This window comes from Oncorhynchus keta, chromosome 1, assembly GCF_023373465.1.
Source record: "Oncorhynchus keta strain PuntledgeMale-10-30-2019 chromosome 1, Oket_V2, whole genome shotgun sequence".
Classification (NCBI taxonomy): domain Eukaryota; kingdom Metazoa; phylum Chordata; class Actinopteri; order Salmoniformes; family Salmonidae; genus Oncorhynchus; species Oncorhynchus keta.
In genome coordinates, this window is record NC_068421.1 from 61,634,490 (window position 1) to 61,651,393 (window position 16,904).

Here is a 16,904-nt window from a genome sequence, read left to right on the forward strand (position 1 = left end):
AACGGGTGAAATATGTCCAACCACTTACAGATTGGATTAGTTCAGAAAAATGTATGTTATTTATCTTTGTGTAGCACAAGATCAATGAATCAATCAATGTGCATGCAGAAACAGATATTAAAACAAACCATTCTAAAAAGCAACCTGCAACAAAGCATGCTGTGAAATATGATGAGGCCCCTCCCAAATGAACTCAACACAGAGTAACACCACCACCAAATCAAATCAAATGTATTTATATAGCCCTTTGTACATCAGCTGATATCTCACAGTGCTCTACAGAAACCCAGTCTAAAACCCCAAACAGCAAGCAATGCAGGTGTAGAAGCACGGTGGCTAGGAAAAACTCCCTGGAAAGGCCAAAACCTAGGAAACCTTGAGAGGAACCAGGCTATGTGGGGTGGTCCTCTTCTGGCTGTGCCGGGTGGAGATTATTACAGAACGTGGCCATGATGTTCAAATGTTCATAAATGACCAGCATGGTCACATAATAATAATCACAGGCAGAACAGTTGAAACTGGAGCAGCAGCACGGCCAGGTGGACTGGGGACAGCAAGGAGTCATCATGCCAGGTAGTCCTGAGGTGGTCCTAGGGCTCAGGTCCTCCGAGAGAGAGAAAGAAAGAGAAAATTAGAGAGAGCATGCTTAAATTCACACAGGACACCGGATAGGACAGGAGAAGTACTCCAGATATAACAAACTGACCCTAGCACCCCGACACATAAACTATTGCAGCATAAATACTGGAGGCTGAAACAGGAGGGGTCAGGAGACACTGTGGCCCCATCCGATGATACCCCCGGACAGGGCCAAACAGGAAGGATATAACCCCACCCACTTTGCCAAAGCACAGCCCCCACACCACTAGAGGGATATCTTCAACCACCAACTTACCATCCTGAGACGAGGACGAGTATAGCCCACAAAGATCTCCGCCACAGCACAACACAAGGGGGGCGCCAACCCAGACAGGAAGATCACATCAGTGAACCCACCCACTCAAGTGACGCATCCCTCCTAGGGACAGCATGAAAGAGCACCAGTAAGCCAGTGGCCCCTGTAATAGGGTTAGAGGCAGAGAATCCCAGTGGAAAGAGGGGAACCGGCCAGGCAGAGACAGCAAGGGTGGTTCGTTGCTCCAGAGCCTTTCCGTTCACCTTCACACTCCTGGGCCAGACTACACTCAATCATATGACCCACTGAAGAGATGAGTCTTCAGTAAAGACTTAAAGGTTGAGACCGGGTTTGCATCTCTCACATGGGTAGGCAGACCATTCCATAAAAATGGATCTCTATAGGAGAAAGCCCTGCCTCCAGCTGTTTGCTTAGAAATTCTAGGGACAATTAGGAGGCCTGTGTCTTGTGACCATAGCGTACGTGTAGGTATGTACGGCAGGACCAAATCATAGAGATAGATAGGAGCAAGCCCATGTAATGCTTTGTAGGTTAGCAGTAAAACCTTGAAATCAGCCCTTGCCTTGACTGGAAGCCAGTGTAGGGAGGCTAGCACTGGAGTAATATGATCCAATTTTTTGGTTCTAGACAGGATTCTAGCAGCCGTATTTAGCACTAACTGAAGTTTATTTAGTGCTTTATCCGGGTAGCCGGAAAGTAGAGCATTGCAGTAGTCTAACCTAGAAGTAACAAAAGCATGGATGAATTTTTCTGCATAATTTTTGGACAGAAAGTTTCAGATTTTTACAATGTTACGTATATGGAAAAAGCTGTCCTTGAAACAGTCTTGATATGTTTGTCAAAAGAGAGATCAGGGTCCAGAGTAACGCCAAGGTCCTTCACAGTTTTATTTGAGACGACTGTACAACCATTAAGATTAATTGTCAGATTCAACAGAAGATCTCTTTGTTTCTTGGGACAAGAACAAGCATCTCTGTTTTGTCCGAGTTTAAAAGTAGAAAGTTTGCATCCATCCACTTCCTTATGTCTGAAACACAGGCTTCTAGCGAGGGCAATTTTGGGGCTTCTCCATGTTTCATTGAAATGTACAGCTGTGTGTCATCCGCATAACAGTGAAAGTTAACATTAAGTTACATCCCCAAGAGGTAAAATATATAGTGAAAACAATAGTGGTCCTAAAACGGAACCTTGAGGAACACCGAAATTTACAGTTGATTTGTCAGAGGACAAACCATTCAGAGACAAACTGATATTTTTCGACACATAAGATCTAAACCAGGCCAGAACTTGTCAGTGTAGACCAATTTGGGTTTCCAATCTCTCCAAAAGAATGTGGTGATTGATGGTATCAAAAGCAGCACTAAGGTCTAGGAGCACGAGGACAGATGCAGAGCCTCAGTCTGATGCCATTAAAAGGTCATTCACCACCTTCACAAGTGCAGTCTCAGTGCTATGATGGGGTCTAAAACCAGACTGAAGCATTTCATATACATTGTTTGTCTTCAGGAAGGCAGTGACCTGGTTAACATGCTAAGTAGTTAACACTTAATTTATTCAACTGGTGGTGTCAATTTCAAGTCTGCTGGTGTCAACCACATAAGAATCAACACTCAGATAACACTCACGACACTTTTTACCTCAACACCGAGATTTGAGCACCCATTCCGCAGGTTTTTTTCTGACTATTCGCGCAAACATTTTTTCTTGAGGGAAGTCGAATTTCTACGCCTTTTCGTTGATTATTACTTAACAGTCCTACTCTTTGTAGTACGCCTAGTAATCATTCAATGAGAGACGACTAGTTTTCATGCACATTTTTTTCTCTTGAGAAATACTGTACTGAACATCTTAGTTAGATGTAAAATTATACAATTTTACTCTGCTGCCTGTGACTGGAACGAATTGCAAAAATCGCTGAAGTTGGAGACTTTTATCTCCCTCACCAACTTCAAACATCAGCTATCCGAGCAGCTAACTGATCGCTGCAGCTGTACATAGTCTATAGGTAAATAGCCCACCCATTTTCACCTACCTCATTCCCATACTGTTTTTATACTGTTTTTATTTATTTACTTTTCTGCTCTTTTGCACACCAATATCTCTACCTGTACATGACCATCTGATCATTTATCACTCCAGTGTTAATCTGCAAAATTGTATTATTCGCCTACCTCCTCATGCCTTTTGCACACATTGTATATAGACTGCCCATTTTTTCTACTGTGTTATTGACTTGCTAATTGTTTACTCCATGTGTAACTCTGTGTTGTCTGTTCACACTGCTATGCTTTATCTTGGCCAGGTCGCAGTTGCAAATGAGAACTTGTTCTCAACTAGCCTACCTGGTTAAATAAAGGTGAAATAAAAAATAAAATAAATAAAAAAGACCTACTTGACAAAAACATCAATTAATTCCAGATTTCTTGATCTTAGATTGCTTCGGACGATTTTGAGGAAGTGTATACTGGCTGTTGTTGTTGTTGTTACGGTGTCTCAGAAGAGAGACAGTCAAATTGTCACTTTTTTCTTGTTTTTCAATCAAAGGTCTTTTAAAGGAGGTATCGAGGCACAGACATTTTTGTTGCCTAACCGAGTTCTGCTAGGAGCAAACCAAACCTAGTATACAGATGCCTTCACTTGAATGTCCAGCAACCCAAAGGTTGCATGTTCAAATCTCATCACTGACAACATTAGCAACTTTGCAACTAAATATTACGTTTTAGCTCATTTAAAACTACGTAGCATGTTAGCTAACCCTTCCTTAACCCCTAATCCTAGCCCAGCTAATGTTAGCCACAACAAACTGGAATTCATAACCCTATCATAAGTATTGCAAATTCGTAACATTTTAAATTCATTCCATTTCGTAACATCATACAAATTGTAATTTGTAGCATATCATACAAAATGGATGATAGACATCTACAAAGTAATAGATAACATACTAAATGGAGGGAGACAGATGTACATTTACTATGTTATGTCTACCCCTGAGTCCAGGTTGTTCAGAAAATGTTTGGTTTTTACCTTTTCTATTGCATTTTTCACTTTGGCCACTCACTATAGTTCTGTTATTTTCTGAAAAAGCAGGCCTCACAACTTTCAGAGGTGCCACTGTTGTCCATGAACTGTGTTGTGAAAACACAATAATATAATAATATATGCCATTTAGCAGACGCTTTTATCCAAAGCGACTTACAGTCATGTGTGCATACATTCTACGTATGGGTGGTCCCGGGGATCGAACCCACTACCCTGGCGTTACAAGCGCCATGCTCTACCAACTGAGCTACAGAAGGACCATGAACATGTAAATCGGCATCTAATTGATTGCCCCAAAATATAATTGGTTTTTCTATTCTTCATTACCCGTTTGTGAGAGGTATAGCCAGACAACGATGGAAACCTGCAGGCACCTCATTGCTCCTGGGGCAGACAATGCCCTTTTGCTGTCAGACACCTAATAGAATTGGGAGCTGACACACAAACAGGATGCCCAAGAGTAAATGAACACTTGGATTAGACTTTAATTAGAATTGTCAGTCTCTTTAACCATAACACACCTGACACTTTAACAGAGACACTGAAGAGACAGACAGAACTTAAGAAGGCTGTAGGTAAGTAAACTGGCTTTGGCATTCTTCAGTGATTGGCAAATACTGTATCAACCGTGACACTTCATGACTCAACCTGTTCTGAGGAGGTAAACAAAGGAGAGCTCAAGTATGGCATGACAAACAGCTATTGACTTTGTCAAATGCTGTTGAAGTGATATGGCTACGGGTTCACCTGCCTCACCTAAACTCTATTATTGTGGGAAGTTGCTATAGACCACCAATTGCGAACAGTCAATATCTGGATAATACACTATATATACAAAAGTATGTGGACACCCCTTCAAATTAGTGGCTACTGCTATTTCATCCACACCCGTTGCTGACATGTGTATAAAATCTAGCACACAGCCATGCAATCTCTATAGACAAACATTGGCAGTAGAATGGCCTTACTGAAGCTCGGTGACTTTCAATGTGACATCATCATAGGATGCCATCTTTCAAATAGGATGCCATTTTTCACATTTCTGCCCTGCAAGAGTTTCCCGGTCAACTGAAAGTACTGGTATTGTGAAGTAGAAATGTCTAGGAGTAATACAGGCTCAGCCACGAAGTGGTAGGCCACACAAGCTCACAGAACGGGACCGCAGAGTGCTGAATCGTATAAAAATAGTCTGTCCTCGGTTGCAACACTCATTACAGAGTTCCAAACTGCCTCTGGAAGCAAAGTCAGCATAAGAACTGTTTGTTGGGAGCTTCATGAAATGGGTTTTCATTGCCAAGCAGCCGCACACAAGCCTAAGATCATCATGCGCAATGCCAAGCTTTGGCTGGAGTGGTGTAAAGCTTGCCGCCATTGGACTCTGGAGCAGTGGAAACTCGTTCTCTTAAGTAAGGAATCCCGCTTCACGATCTGGCAGTCCGATGGACGAATCTGAGTTTGACGGCCCGAATGCATCGTGCCAACTGCAACGTTTGGTGAAGCAGAAATTATAGTCTGGAGCTGTTTTTCAGTGAAGGGAAATCTTATCGCTACAGGGCACAATGACATTCTAGACGATTCTGTGCTTCCAACTTTGTGGCAATAGTTTGGGGATGGCCCTTTCCTGTTTTCTGTGTAAAAAGCGAGGTTCATACAGAAATGGTATTTCAAGATTGGTGTGAAAGAACTTGACTGGCCTGCACAGAGCACTGACAGAAAACCTATTGAACTTTGGGATGAGTTGGAACGCTGACTGAGAACCAGGCCTAACTGCCCAACCTCACTAATGCTTTTGTGGCTGAATGGAAGCAAGTCCCCGCAACAATATTCCAACATCTAGTGTAAAGCCTTCCCATAAGAGTGGAGACTGTTATAGCAGCAAAGGTGGGTCCAAATCCATATTAAATCCCATGATTTTGGAATGCGATGCTTGACGAGCAGTTGTCCACATACTTTTGGTCATGTAGTGTACGTGTGAAATGCTTGATGGTTTACGTGATATTAACAGAGAGGTTTATTTTCTGGGTGACCAAAATATTGACTGGTTTTTAATCAAGCTGTCCACTCAAAAAAAGCTTAAAACTGAAACCAGTACCTGCAATCTGGTTCAGGTAATTAGTCCACCTACCAGGATATATGCAAACAGCACAGGAAATAAATCCATGTGTATCAATCAAATCAAATCAAATTTTTATTTGTCACATACACATGGTTAGCAGATGTTAATGCGAGTGTAGCGAAATGCTTGTGCTTCTAGTTCCGACAATGCAGTAAAAACCAACAAGTAATCTAACTAACAATTCCACAACTATTGTCTTATACACAGTGTAAGGGGATAAAGAATATGTACATAAAGATATATGAATGAGTGATGGTACAGAGCAGCATAGGCAAGATACAGTAGATGGTATCGAGTACAGTATATACATATGAGATGAGTATGTAAACAAAGTGGCATAGTTAAAGTGGCTAGTGATACATGTATTACATAAGGATGCAGTAGATGATATAGAGTACAGTATAGTATAGAGTACATATGAGATGAATAATGTAGGGTATGTAAACATTATATTAGGTAGCACTGTTTAAAGTGGCTAGTGATATATTTTACATCATTTCCCTTCAATTCCCATTGTTAAAGTGGATGGAGTTGAGTCAGTGTGTTGGCAGCAGCCACTCAATGTTAGTGGTGGCTGTTTAACAGTCTGATGGCCTTGAGATAGAAGTTGTTTTTCAGTCTCTCGGTCCCAGCTTTGATGCACCTGTACTGACCTCGCCTTCTGGATGATAGCGGCGTGAACAGGCAGTGGCTCGGGTGGTTGATGTCCTTGATGATCTTTATGGCCTTTCCGGGTGGTGTAGGTGTTTGCCCACGGTGATGCGTTGTGCAGACCTCACTACCCTCTGGAGAGCCTTGCGGTTGTGGGCGGAGCAGTTGCCGTACCAGGCGGTGATACAGCCCGCCAGGATGCTCTCGATTGTGCATCTGTAGAAGTTGTGAGTGCTATTGGTGACAAGCCGAATTTCTTCCGCCTCCTGAGGTTGAAGAGGCGCTGCTGCGCCTTCTTCACGATGCTGTCTGTGTGAGTGGACCAATTCAGTTTGTCTGTGATGTGTATGCTGAGGAACTTAAAACGTACTACCCTCTCCACTACTGTTCCATCGATGTGGATAGGGGGGTGTTCCCTCTGCTGTTTCCTGAAGTCCACAATCATCTCCTTAGTTTTGTTGACGTTGAGTGTGAGGTTATTTTCCTGACACCACACTCCGAGGGCCCTCACCTCCTCCCTGTAGGCCGTCTCGTCGTTGTTGGTAATCAAGCCTACCACTGTTGTGTCGTCCGCAAACTTGATGATTGAGTTGGAGGCGTGCGTGGTCACGCAGTCGTGGGTGAACAGGGAGTACAGGAGAGTGCTCAGAACGCACCCTTGTGGGGCCCCAGTGTTGAGGATCAGCGGGGTGGAGATGTTGTTGCCTACCCTCACCACCTGGGGGCGGCCCGTCAGGAAGTCCAGTACCCAGTTGCACAGGGCGGGGTCGAGACCCAGGGTCTCGAGCTTGATGACGAGCTTGGAGGGTACTATGGTGTTGAATGCCGAGCTGTAGTCGATGAACAGCATTCTCACATAGGTATTCCTCTTGTCCAGATGGGGTAGGGCAGTCTGTAGTGGGGTTGAGATTGCATCGTCTGTGGACCTATTTGGGCGGTAAGCAAATTGGAGTGGGTCTAGGGTGTCAGGTAGGGTGGAGGTGATATGGTCCTTGACTAGTCTCTCAAAGCACTTCATGATGACGGAAGTGAGTGCTTCGGGGCGGTAGTCGTTTAGCTCAGTTACCTTAGCTTTCTTGGGAACAGGAACAATGGTGGCCCTCTTGAAGCATGTGGGAACAGCAGACTGGTATAGGGATTGATTGAATATGTCCGTAAACACACCGGCCAGCTGGTCTGCGCATGCTCTGAGGGTGCGGCTGGGGATGCCGTCTGGGCCTGCAGCCTTGCGAGGGTTAACACGTTTAAATGTTTTACTCACCTCGGCTGCAGTGAAGGAGAGTCCGCATGTTTTCGTTGCAGGCCGTGTCAGTGGCACTGTATTGTCCTCAAAGCGGGCAAAAAAGTTATTTAGTCTGCCTGGGAGCAAGACATCCTGGTCCGTGACTGGGCTGGTTTTCTTCTTGTAGTCCATGATTGACTGTAGACCCTGCCACATACCTCTTGTGTCTGAGCCGTTGAATTGAGATTCTACTTTGTCTCTATACTGACGCTTAGCTTGTTTGATAGCCTTGCGGAGGGAATAGCTGCACTGTTTGTATTCGGTCATGTTACCAGTCACCTTGCCCTGATTAAAAGCAGTGGTTCGCGCTTTCAGTTTCACGCGAATGCTGCCATCAATCCACGGTTTCTGGTTAGGGAATGTTTTAATCGTTGCTATGGGAACGACATCTTCAACGCACGTTCTAATGAACTCGCACACCGAATCAGCGTATTTGTCAATGTTGTTATCTGACGCAATACGAAACATATCCCAGTCCACGTGATGGAAGCAGTCTTGGAGTGTGGAATCAGCTTGGTCGGACCAGCGTTGGACAGACCTCAGCGTGGGAGCTTCTTGTTTTAGTTTCTGTCTGTAGGCAGGGATCAGCAAAATGGAGTCGTGGTCAGCTTTTCCGAAAGGAGGGCGGGGCAGGGCCTTATATGCATCGCGGAAGTTAGAATTAACAATGATCCAAGGTTTTTCCAGCCCTGGTTGTGCAATCGATATGCTGATACAATTTAGGGAGTCTTGTTTTCAGATTAGCCTTGTTAAAATCCCCAGCTACAATGAATGCAGCCTCATGATGTATGGATTCCAGTTTGCAAAGAGTCAAATAAAGTTTGTTCAGAGCCATCGATGTTTCTGCTTGGGGGGGAATATATACGGCTGTGATTATAATCGAAGAGAATTCTCTTGTCGACATTTGATTGTGAGGAATACTAGATCAGGTGAACAGAAGGATTTGAGTTCCTGTATGTTTCTGTGATCACACCACGTCTCGTTAGCCATAAGGCATATGCCCCCGCCCCTCTTCTTACCAGAAAGATGTTTGTTTCTGTCGGCGCGATGCGTGGAGAAACCCGCTGGCTGCACCGCCTCCGATAGCGTCTCTCCAGTGAGCCTCTCGCGATAGCGTCTCTCCAATCACATCTTTACTAATGCTGAAGAAATCTGCTCTGAAGCAGTAGCCACACCAACCGGATGCAGTGGTCATAATATCTAGAAAAACAAAAGTTCTTAAGGCTGGGGCTAAAATTGTGTATAAGAGATCATACAAGAGGTTCTGTAGGGATTCCTATGTTGAAGATTTAAAGAATATTTGCAGGTCTGTTGTAGAGCAAACAGATGCCGTACTTGACACATTTATAAAACGTCTTCTTACAGTTACTAACAAGCACATACCCATTCTAAGCAAACAGCTGAAGGCAGGGCTGGAGGCAGTGGTCACTTGAGTGGGTTGAGTCACTGATGTGATTTTCCTGTCTGGGTTGGCGCCCCCCCCTTGGGTTGTGCCGTGGCGGAGATCTTTGTGGGCTATACTCGGCCTTGTCTCAGGATGGTACGTTGGTGGTTGAAGATATCCCTCTAGTGGTGTGGGGGCTGTGCTTTGGCAAAGTGGGTGGGGTTATATCCTTCCTGTTTGGCCCTGTCCGGGGGTATCCTCGGATGGGGCCACAGTGTCTCCTGACCCCTCCTGTCTCAGCCTCCAGTATTTATGCTGCAGTAGTTTGTGTCGGGGGGCTAGGGTCAGTTTGTTATATCTGGAGTACTTCTCCTGTCCTATTCGGTGTCCTGTGTGAATTTAAGTGTGCTCTCTAATTCTCTCTTTCTCTCTTTCGGAGGACCTAGCCCAAGGACCATGCCTCAGGACTACCTGACATGATGACTCCTTGCTGTCCCCAGTCCACCTGGCCGTGCTGCAGCTCCAGTTTCAACTGTTCTTTATTATTTGACCATGCTGGTCATTTATGAACATTTGAACATCTTGGTCATGTTCTGTTATAATCTCCACCCGGCACAGCCAGAAGAGGACTGGCCACCCCACATAGCCTGGTTCCTCTCTAGGTTTCTTCCTAGGTTTTGGCCTTTCTAGGGAGTTTTACCTCGCCACCGTGCTTCCACACCTGCATTGCTTGCTGTTTGGGGTTTTATGCTGGGTTTCTGTACAGCACTTTGAGATATCAGCTGATGTACGAAGGGCTATATAAATACATTTGATTTGATTTGATTAAGACACTGACTGTAAAAACTGCTAATAGTATGGTTAAGAGGGACGAGGAAAAAGGAATGGAAAATAAGTCTGACTTTACAGCCGATTGGCAAACATAACGTAAATTGAGAAATCATGTGACTAAACTATACAAAAAGAAGAAGAAACTGTATTATGAGACAAAGATAAATGATATACAGTACCAGTTAAAGGTTTTCCAACAGGACAATGACCCAAAACACACCACCGCCTTTCTGTGTAAGGGCTATTTGACCAAGGAGAGTGATAGAGTGCTGCATCAGATGACCTGGCCTCCACAATCATCTGACCTCAAACCAATTGAGATGGTTTGGGATGAATCAGATGGCTCATTCATCACAAAATCTTCTCATATTGCCAACTACTTTAATGACTTTTTTATTGGCAAGATTAGCAAATGTAGGCATGACATGTCAAGAATCAATTCTGAACCTTCATATCCATGCATAAGTCACCATTGAAGACAAGCATTGTCATTTCGAAATACCATAAAGTGAGTGTGGAAGAGGTAAAAAAAAAATAGTCTATCAATAATGACAAACCATCTCGTACTGACAACTTGGATGGAAAACTACTGAGGATGGTCGTGGACCATATTGCCACTCCTATTTGTCATCTCTTCAACAATTTGCTAGAAACAGATGACATTCATATTCTGACAATCTCTGAAACTCACTTAGATTATACCTTTGATGATACAGTGGTAGCAATACATAGCTATACAATCTACAGAAAAGACAGAAATGCCAATGGTGGAGGTGTGGCTGTTAATATTCAGAACAACATTCCTGTAAAGCCTAGAGAGGATCTCACGTTAAATACTGTTGAAGTAATATTGTAACAGGTTCATCTACCTTAAGCCCATTTTGGTGGGAAGCTGCTATAGTCCACCAAGTGCTAACAGTCAGTATCTGGATAACGTGTGAAATGCTTGATAAATGTACACTACCGATCAATATTTTTAAAACACCTACACATTCAAGGGTTTTTCTTTGTTTTACACATTGTAGAATAATAGTGAAGACCTCAAAACTATGAAATAACACATAATGGAATCATATAGTAACCAAAAAAGTTGAGTTAAACAAATCAAATTCTTCAAATAGCCAACCTTTGGCTTGATGACAGATTTGCACACTCTTGACATTCTCTCAACCAGCTTCACCTGGAATGATTTTCCAACAGTCTTGAAGGAGTTCCCACATATGCTGAGCACTTGTTGGCTGCTTTCCTTCACTCTGCGGTACAACTCATTCCAAACCATCTCAATTTGGTTGAGGTCAGGGGATTCTGGAGGCTAGGTTATGTGATGAAACACTCCATCACTCTCCTTCTTGGTCAAATAGCCCTTACAGCCTGGAGGTGTGTTGGGTCATTGTCCTGTTGAAAAACAAATAGTGGGACTAAGCCCAAACCAGATGTGATGGCATATCGCTGCAGAATGCTGTGGTAGCCATGCTGGTTAAGTGTCACCAGCAAAACACCCCCACACCATAACTCCCTCCTCCTCCATGCTTTACAGTGGGAAAAACACATGCGTAGATCATCCGTTCACCCACAACACATCTCACAAAGACACGGCGGTTGGAACCAAAAATCTCACATTTTGACTCCAGTCTAATTTACACCGGCCTAATATCCATTGCTCGTGTTTCTTGGCCCAAGCAAGTCTCTTCTTCTCATTGGTGTCCTTTAGTAGTGGTTTATTTGCATCAATTCGACCATGGAGGCCTGATTCACACAGTCTCAGTCTCCTCTGAACAGTTGATGTTGAGATGTGTCTGTTACTTGAACTCTGAAGCATTTATTTGGGCTGCAATTTCTGAGGCTGGTAACTCTACTGAATTTATGCTCTGCAGAAGAGGTAACTCTGGGTATTCCTTTCTCATGAGAGCCAATTTCATCATAGCTCTTGATGGTTTTTGTAACTGCACTTGAAGAAACTTTCAAAGTTCTTGAAATGATCCGTATTGACTGACCTTCATGTCTTGAAAGTAATGATGGACTGTCATTTCTCTTTGCTTATTTGAGCTGTTGTTGCCATTATATGAACTTGGTCTTTTACCAAATAGGGCTATCTTCTGTATACCCCCCTACCTTGTCACAACACAACAGATTGGCTCAAACGCATTAAGGAAAGAAATTCCATAAATTAACTTTTAAAAAGGCATACCTGTTAATTGAAATGCATTCCATGACTACCTCATGAAGCTGGTTGAGAGAATGCCGCGAGTGTGCAAAGCTGTCATCAAGGCAAATGGTGGCATTTGAAGCATCTACAATATTAAATATATTTTGATTTGTTTAACACTTTTTTGGTTACTACATGATTCCATGTGTGTTATTTCAGAGTTTAGATGTCTTCACAATTATTATACAATGTAGAAAATAGTAAAAATAAAGAAAAACCCTTCTAAAACTTTTGACCGGTAATGTTATTTCAATAGAGGTATATTTTCTGGGCGATTTAAATATTGACTGCCTTTCGTCAGGCCGCCCACTCAAGAGAAAGCTTCAAACTGTAACTAGTGCCTACAACCTGCTTCAGGTTAGCAATCAACCTACCAGGGTAGTTACAAACAGCACAGGAATGAAATCATCAACATGTCTTGATCACGTATTTACTAATGCTGCAGAAATTTGTTAGAAAGCAGCATCCAAATCCATCGGATGTAGTGATCACAATATAATAGCCATATCTAGGAAAACCAAAGTTCCAAAGGCTGGGCCTAATATACTGTATAAGAGCTCATACAATAAGTTTTGTAGCAATTCCTACGTTGTTGATGTAAATCATATTTCTTGGTGTGTAATGAGGAGCAGCCAGATGCTGCACTTGACACATGTATGAAATTGCTTATCCTAGTTATTAACAAACATGCACCCATTAAGATTATGACTGTAAAAAACTGTTAAATCCCTGTGGATTGATGAGGAATTTAAAAATGGTACAGTTGAGAGGGAGGAGGCAAAATAAATGGCAAATAGGTCTGGCTGTACAACTGATTAGCAAACGTACTGCAAATTGAGAAATCATGTGGATAAACTGAATAAAAGAAACTACACTATGAAATAAAGATAAATGACAAATAATTATAGTAAAATGTTTTGGAGCATCTTAAATGAAATTTTGGGCAAAAAGGCAAACTGATACATCATTCATTGAATCAGATGGCTCATCCATCACAAAACCCACTGAAATTGCCAACTACTTTAATTATTTTTTTTCATTGGCAAGATTAGCAAACTTTAGCATGACATGCCAGCAACAAACATTGACACTTCACATCCAAGTATATCTGACCAAATTATGAAAGACAATCGTTGTTATTTTGAATTCAGTACAGTGATTGTGGAAGAGGGGAAAAAAAATATGCTGTCTGTCAACAATGACAAGCCACCGGGGTCTGACAACTTGGAGGGAAGCAAAAGTTATTCCACTACCGAAGGATAGAAGTCCACTTTACTGGCTCAAATAGCCAACCAATCAGCCTGTTTCCAACCCTTTTGAAAACTTTTGGACCAAATACAATGCTTTTTTTACAGTAAACAAATTGACAACAGACTTTCAGCACGCTAATTTTATTTATTTTATTTCACCTTTATTTAACCAGGTAGGCAAGTTGAGAACAAGTTCTCATTTACAATTGCGACCTGGCATGGAAGGGCACTTAACTTGGACAGCACTAAGACAACTTACTGATGATTGTCTGAAAGAAATAAGGAGATTGCGGGAGCTGTTTTGTTCGACTTCAGTGCATCTTTTGACATCGGCGATCATAGTCTGCTGCTGAAAAAACGTGTGTTATGGCTTTACATCCTCTGCCATACTGTAGACCGAGAGTTAACTACATTCAAAAAGTATTCATTCCCCTTGACTTATTCCACATTATTGTTTTGTTACAGCCTGAATTCAAAATGGAATAAATACTTCATTTTCTCACCCATGTACACACAATGCCCCATAATGACAAAGTGAAAACATGTTTTTAGAAATGTTTGCACATTTATTGAAGAAATACAGAAATATCTCATTTACATAAGTATTCACACCCCTAAGACAATACTTTGTAGAATAACCTTTGGATTTGATTCTTCATGGGAGATTTTCTCAAGCTCTGTTCAGATTGGTAGCGGCGGTGAACAGCAAAGTTTTTTAATAAGATTCAAATCTGAGCTAGGCCACTAAAGGACTTTCACATTCTTGTTCTGAAGCCAGTCTAGCATTGCTTTGGCTGTATGCTTGGGTTCATTGTCCTGTTGGAACGTAAATCGTCGCCCCCAGTCTAAGGTCATTTGCAGTTTCTCATCAAGTATTTTCCTCTATTCGGCTCCATTCATTGTTCCCTCTATCCTTACCAGTATCCCAAATACCTGCCACTGCCATTCTTCACAGTAGGGATGCTGTTAGAAGGGCGATGGACTGACTGTGCCTGGTTTTCTCCAGACATCGCACTTTGCATTCAGGCCAAAAGTTACATTTCTGTCTCATCACACCACAAAATATTTTTCCATATGCTCTGAGTTTCACGTGCCTTTTGGTAAACTCCAGGCGTGCTGTCAAAGCCCACATTTTTGAAGTGATGTGGAGACTTGTCTTTCTAGCAGGTTCTCCCATCTCAGCCAAGATACTCTGCAGTTCTGTCAAAGTGGTCATTGGGTATTTGGCCACCTCCCTGACCAAGGTCCTTCTTGATCAGATTGGTCGGAAGGCCAGCTCTAGGCAGAGTCTGGGTATTTTTTTAGATTTCCCAATGATGGAGACTTCTATGCTCCTGGAAATTTCAACACTCTTGTTTTATACCCTTCCTAAGATATACAGTGCATTCAGAAATAATTCAGACCCCCTTGACTTTTTCCACATTTTGTTACAGCCTTATTGTAAAATGTATTAAATAGTTTCCCACCCTCATAAATCAACACACACAAAAAAAAATCAACACACATAAATCAACACACAAAAACTGAAATACAACATTTACATTAGAATTCAGACCCGTTACTCAGTACTTTGTTGAAGCACCTTTGGCAGTGATTACAGCCTTGAGTCTTCTTGGGTATGACGCTACAAGTGTGGAAATCCTGTATTTGGGGAGTTTCTCCCATTGTTCTCTGCAGATCCTCTCAAGCTGTCAAGTTGTATGGGGAGTGTTGCTGCACAGCTATGTTCAGGTCTCTCCAGAGATGTTCGATCGGGTTCCAGTCCAGGCTCTGGCTGGGCCACTCAAGGACATTCACAGAAGCCACTCCTGCGTTGTCTTGGCTGTGTGCTTAGGTCATTATCCTGTTGGAAGGTGAATCTTGGCCCCAGTCTGAGGTCCTGAGCGCTCTGGAGCAGGTTTTCATCAATGATCACTCTGTATTTTATTCCGTTCATCTTTCCCTCAATCCTGACTCGTCTCATAGTCCGAGCCACTGAAAAACATCCCCACAGCAGGATGTTACTACCATGCTTCACCGTAGGTATGGTGCCAGGTTTCCTCCAGACGTGATGCTTGACATTAAGGCCTAAGAGTTCAATCTTGGTTTCATCAGACCAGAGAATCTTGTTTCTCATGGTCTGAGAGTCCTTCAGGTGCCTTTGGGCAAACTCCAAGCGGGCTGTCATGTGCCTTTTACTGAGGAGTGGCTTCCGTCTGGCCACTCTACCATAAAGGCCTGATTGGTGGAGTGCTGCAGAAATGGTAGAAGCTTCCAGAACGACAACCATCTCCACAGAGGAACTCTTGAGCTCTGTCAGAGTGACCATCGGGTTCTTGATCACCTCCCTGAACAAAGCCCTTCTCCCCCGATTGCTCAGTATGGCCTGGTGGCCATCTCTAGGAAGAGACTAGGAACTTAACTGCCTTGTTCAGGGGCAGAACGACAGATTTTCACATTGTCAGCTCGGGGAATCCAATCTTGTAACCTTACAGTTAACTATTCCAACGCAATAACAACCTGCCTCTCTCTCCTTGCACTCCACAAGGAGACTGCCTATTACGCGAATGCAGTAAGCCAAGGTAAGTTGCTAGCTCGCATTAAACTTCTTATAATCACTAGTTAACGACACATGGTTGATGATATTACTAGATATTATCTAGCGTGTCCTGCGTTGCATATAATCTGACTGAGCATACAAGTATCTAAGTATCTGACTGAGCGGTGGTAGGCAGAAGCAGTCGCGTAAACATTCATTCAAACAGCACTTTCGTGCGTTTTGCCAGCAGCTCTTCGTTGTGCGTCAAGCATTGCGCTGTTTATGACTTCAAGCATATCAACTCCCGAGATGAGGCTGGTGTAACTGAAGTGAAATGGCTGGCTAGTTAGCGCGTGCTAATAGCGTTGCAAACGTCACTCGCTACTCTGAGCCTTGGAGTGGTTGTTTCCCTTGCGTTTCTCGAGGAGAGGGACGGAAGCTATACTGTTACACTGGCAATACTAAAGTGCCTATACATCCAATAGTCAAAGGTTAATGAAATACAAATGGTATAGAGGGAAATAATCCTATAATTCCTATAATAACTACAACCTAAAACTTCTTACCTGGGAATACTGAAGACTCATGTTAAAAGGAACCACCAGCTTTCATATGTTCTCATGTTCTGAGCAAGGAACTGAAACATTAGCTTTCTTACATAGCACATATTGCACTTTTACTTTCTTCTCCAACACTTTGTTTTTGCAT